This window comes from Humulus lupulus, chromosome 1, assembly GCF_963169125.1.
Source record: "Humulus lupulus chromosome 1, drHumLupu1.1, whole genome shotgun sequence".
In the NCBI taxonomy this organism is placed as follows: domain Eukaryota; kingdom Viridiplantae; phylum Streptophyta; class Magnoliopsida; order Rosales; family Cannabaceae; genus Humulus; species Humulus lupulus.
This window is the reverse complement of record NC_084793.1, coordinates 241,780,197-241,786,196: the sequence shown is the minus strand read 5'-3', so window position 1 is coordinate 241,786,196 and position 6,000 is coordinate 241,780,197.

The window sequence follows — 6,000 nt, the reverse complement described above, 5'->3', positions numbered from 1 at the left end:
TAAATTACATGAATATAAAAATTGATAATTATATTTAATAGAATTTTAAAAAATTATGAATAAATAATATTTTATTTTTAATTATTTTTTATTAATTTAATTAATTAAATAATAAAAGTTTGATATAATATTATCTAATTAAATAATTTAATTTAATTTGTTTATTAAATAACATTGTTTAATATAAATTACATGAATATAGAAATTGATAATTATATTTAATAAAAGTTTTAAAAATTAAGAATAAATAATTATATAAATAATAATTTTATTTTTTGATTAATTTTTAATAATTTAATTAATTAAATAATAAAAGTTTGATATAATATTATCTAATTAAATAATTTAATTTAATTTAATTTGTTTATTGAATAACATTGTTTAATATAAATTACATGAATATAAAAATTGATAATTATATTTAATAAAATTTTAAAAAATTATGAATAAATAATAAATTAGTTTAGGAAAAAAATTAATTTGTTTATAAATAACATTATCTAATAAAACATCATAAAATAGCATAAGATATTATAATATTGCATAAGATTTCAAAAATAATAACAAATCTCCTTTGTTATCCATTTCTATTCACATTACTAAAACTCACACTCTTATAACACTTTAGATGGCGATTGACAAGACTTGGACAACATTGAGAAATTATGGTTGTCAAGAATATTGGAATGGTCTCCAAGCTTTTTTGAGGATGGTGTCGGAACATAAAGATTCTGATGGACGAATTAGGTGCTTGTGTGTGAGATGCAATAATAATAGATTTGAATCTTTAGATGTGGTTTAGGCACACGTATTCGATAGGGGTTTTCATCAAGCTTATGATAAGTGGATTTTTCATGGTGAGGTGGAAGAAATTGTTGCTGATGAGGTGGTTGATGAGAATGAAGACGATGAGATGATTCACGTTGTGGAAGACTTCCTTTTACCGACAATTGAGGAAGTAGAAAGGGATCCCGGTGGGAGTCAGTATTATGACGAGTTATTTGAGGAGATTGAAGCGGATTTGTATCCTGGATGTGATTGGATTTCATCCCTGAACTTTTTAGCAAAGTTATTGCATCTAAAAGTTAGAGGGAAGATGCCTAACAACATATTTGATGAATTGCTAAAGTTGTTAAAGCTTGCATTTCCTAAGGAAAACAAAATCCCCGGATCATACTACGAGGCGAAAAAGAGATTGAAAAAAATTAGGGTTGGGATACGAGTCCATTCATGTGTGTCAGTATGATTGCTGCTTATTTTACAATGAGCATGCATCTAAAGAGACATGTCCAATATGCGGAAGTAGTAGATGGATTACTTCCGAAATGACGAAAGGAAAAAAAGTTCCACACAAGGTGATGCGTTACTTTCCGTTGACCCCTCAGTTGAAAAGATTATATAGTTCAAGGATTACAGCGAAACACATGATATGGCATCACGCTGGGAAATCAAAAGATGAAGGGGTGATGCAACACCCGGTGGACGGCTATGCGTGGAAGGACTTTGATGCCAAGCATCCTGATTTTTCAAGGGATCCCAGAAATGTTCGTCTAGGCTTAACTGCTGATGGATTTAATCCATTTGGCAACATGAACCTTGCATACAGCATGTGGCCTGTGGTGTTGGCAAACTATAATCTGCCACCTTGGTTGTGCATGAAAGACAATTATTTCATGTTGGCCCTCCTTATTCCTAGGCCAAAATCACCCGGTAAGGACATGGATGTATTTCTGAGACCATTGGTGGATGAGTTGAAGGATCTGTGGGTTAACGAAGTTGATACAAGAGATAGTACGACCAACAGGATGTTCAAGATACGGGCAGCTCTTTTGTGGACAGTGAACGATTTTCCAGCTCGCAGTAGTTTGTCTGGATGGAGTGGCCAGGGATACAAAGCTTGTCCTACGTGTAATGAGGACACAACTTCCATCCGAGTGATCGGTAAGACATCTTACGTTGGTCATAGAAGATTCTTGCCAAGTACTCATCGAATGAGAAGAGACAAAGAGTTCGATGGAGAAGTTGAGAGATAACGTCCTCCGAGACGGTTTACTTGTGAGGATATACTAGAACAAGTTAATGCTCTTGCAGCGCAAGTTCCAGGAAAACATGTCCAGTTTGGGGGTGTGAAACGTAAAAGAGGAGTAGATGAAGGTAATTGGAGGAAAAAAAGTATTTTTTACGAGCTTGAGTATTGGTGTACAAACAAATTAAAACACAATATAGATGTCATGCATGTTGAGAAGAATGTGTGTGATAGTCTCCTTGGCACCATCTTAGACAATGATAAATCTAAGGACACCACTAATGCCAGACATGATTTGAAAAAGATGGGTGTGAGAGAATCATTGTGGATTTATGAAGATGAGAATGGGAAGCTGATGAAGCCGCATGCTCCTTATGTGTTAACTTCGGTGCAGAGGCAACAGTTTTGTCAGTTTATAAAAGGAGTTAGATTTCCAGATGGCTTTTGTTCAAATTTGAAGAAGAAAGTGTCCGAGAATGATACAAATACTCTTGGGTTGAAGTCACATGATTGTCATGTGATAATGCAACGATTACTTTCTCTCGGTGTTCGCAAGTTTCTTCCAAAATCTATATCGACCACTATTGCAGAATTGTGCAATTTCTTCAGGCAAATATGTTCGAGGACTTTAAATGTTAAAGATATGGAGGAAGCACAAAATGATCTTATTCAGATATTGTGCAAGATGCAGTTGATTTTTCCTCCAGCTTTTTTTGACATAATGATTCATTTGGTTTTACATTTGCCAGAAGAAGCAATATTGGGTGGCCCGGTATTTATGAGGTGGATGTATCCTTTTGAAAGGTACATGAAAAAATTTAAGAATTATGTGGGAAATAAAGCTCGCCCTGAAGGGTCGATCGCCGAAGGCTATGTCGCAGATGAGGCTTTGACCTTTTGTTCAATGTATTTCAAAGACATTGAAACAAGATTTAACCGTCTTGATCGAAATGAAGATGCAACTTATATCCCACGAAATCTTACAGTTTTCCAATCTCAATATCGTCCACTCACAAAGGGAACTTTGAAGCATCTCGATCATAATACTCGTGAAATACTTGAGTGGTTCATACTTGAGAATTCTCCTGAAATTGAGCCTTATTTAGAGTAAGTTTATTCTCTTATAAATTAGAACATGTGTGGTTATTATCAGTTTTTTGTTATCAAGAATCGTAACACTATTCTAATTAATAGCGAACACCTACAAGAGATTAAACAAAATACCCAGATGGTGATCATGTTCATTTGCATAGGAAAAAATTTCATTCGTGGTTTCATAAAAAGGTAGCTTTGAACTTTGAACTTTGAACAGTGATTTTATTAATGATATATTTTGTGAATCTAATATCATTTTATGTATTTAGATATATGACTTGCACAAGCTTGGGTCTTTGGAAAATGGTGATGAACTGTTAGCTTTAGCATCTGGGTCAGATCATTTGTCAACCTTTTACCAAGGTTGTATAGTCAATGGTGTTCGATTTATTGCACACGATCGAGACAAAAAGCGCACCACACAGAATAGTGGAGTGTCTGTTGCCGGAACAGAAGGTTTTAATTATTACGGCACGCTTGAAGAAGTAGTGACACTTTCTTTCACTGGTGCATATTCAATGGCATTATTTCGGTGCAAATGGTTTAATACAAATCAAAGAATGAAGAAAACAGTCATTGAAAATAATATCACTAGTATAAACATCAATGGTGAATGGTACAAAGATGAGTCGTACATACTTGCTACTCAAGCTAAGCAAGTTTTCTATCTCGATGATTTACTTAGAGGTCATGATTGGAAAGTTGTAGAAGATGTGAATCATCGACAGATTTGGGACATTAAGGACAATTTTGATGAGGTTAATGATGTTATTGATGTTGTACATGAAACAAGTTCATCAAATTTTGTGTTGACTGTGGACCTCGGAGAGTTGATTATGCAATATGATCAACCTGCTGCATATGTTGGAGCTGATGAAGAGGGTGATGACGAAGCTGATATGTCAGAACATGAGGAAGTTGCAGATGCAGATGATGAATTGTTAGTTGAGCTTTGTGAAAATGAAAATGTGTATCCGATTACTGATGGAAATGATAGTGATTACTCTGTTTAGTTTTTTCTATTTGTGTAACAGAACTATATTTTTAAATATAATAAAGTTTTTTTGTAATTATTATTATTATGAATTCAATGTGATATACTTCTATTTTAATGCTAATTACTAACTAATAAATTTTAAACTGAAGTATAATGTCAGCTGATATAGCTACTTATCACGGCGGAGATGGTGGGGGTCAAGACCCGCCAGATCCTTCTAGGGTACCATCATCTTGCGAGTCAGGTTAAATATTGCATATCAAAATTATTTTTAGAAATTATATTGTTAGATAAATATAACATCAATACTAATACTGATTATTGTTAATAAATTTTAAAGCCCCGCCAATGAGAAAAAAAGGTCGTGGCCTTGCTAGTAATAATGTTCTTGAAGAACGAAGGAAAAAAGCTGGGAAACCATTAGATCTAGAGCTTGATCCTGTGACCAACAAAGTGGTTGGGCAGGAGGATCAAGCTTTTATTCGCATGATGGGCACTCTAGTTACAATTTTGTGTCTGGGGCATTATTTGGATTTTGTTGATGTACCTCAACAGTTTAAGGATCAAGTGCTTGATCGTATGAGGGTAAAAAAATTACAAATCATGTACTTTTCATTATTTAATTCCATTATTTACAAAGTTATCTAATTTTTTTTTCTTAATGCAGTATTACTATAATATAGACGGTCATCCACAACGTGAGTCAGTTCTGGCAACTGTCAACAAGGAGATGGGCGAAAGATATCGCGAGAGAAAGAACAATAGACATAGACACTTCAAAAATCATTATGCTGGACCAGAAGATTTGAAGAAAGTCCTCTCTAAGCCACTTGACCATTGCACTAAGGAGGCTTGGTAGAATATTTGTGAAATTTTTTTGAGCGAAAGATTTTTGGCTCGTTCCGCTAAAAATCAAGCAAACAGAAAACAAATGAAATATGTAACAACACAAGGCACAAAGTCATTGGCAGCTAAGCGTCACCAATATGTAAGTGAAGATGTTAATTTAATTTTATAAAATAACACATTCTGAAACATTTTGTTTACATTTGTATAGGAGAACCCAGATGCGCATGTTGTTGATACTTCGAGGGATGCTCATATGAGAAAATCGACAAAATCTTTTGTCAATGAGGCAGCTCAACAAGATTATGTAAGTGAATAGTATTGTTTTCTTGTTTCTAATGTTTCTAATTTTTGTTCATAATGTTATCTTTATATAGGAAAAAATGGCGGCAGAGGTTTAGAGGTCACAACTTGAGAGGCAAAGTCAACAGCAGAGTAAGGCATCTCTAAATGTATCTGGCGTTGATTTGTCCCCGGTCGATCAATACGAGATACTAAGTAAAGTACCCGAGGAGAGATCTGACTACCAAAGAGAAGTGGGTTATAGGGAGAAAGGGAAGGCAAAAAAGACATCCTCTAGCTCTACAGATCAAAGTCAGTCCCAAGCAAATACTGCTTCTACGCCTAATGAAGATATGACTACTATGGCTCTGATGATGAAGGCAATTCGTGAGACATTTCAGTCTGTGGTACCTTAGCATCCCAGTAAACTGTATGACCCAAGGTTTGAGAGTTTTATGCAGAGGTATTTGCCAACACAATCCGAAGGTGGTTCGTCTTCTCAGAGTAACACTGCCAATCCTGACCTTCATACACCGCCACAACAGCAGTATCAACCTCCTTCACAGCAGCAGTACCAGCCTCCTTCATAGCAGCAGTACCAGCCTCCTTCACAGTATCCGCCACAGCAGTTGTACCAGCCTCACTCACTGTATCCGCCACATGTGTCGTCGCAGTCTCCTCCACTATATTTCGGTTTTACCGATTTTCAAGGAGGATCGATGAAGCCTCCGCTACCTAATGTTAGATATGGGGA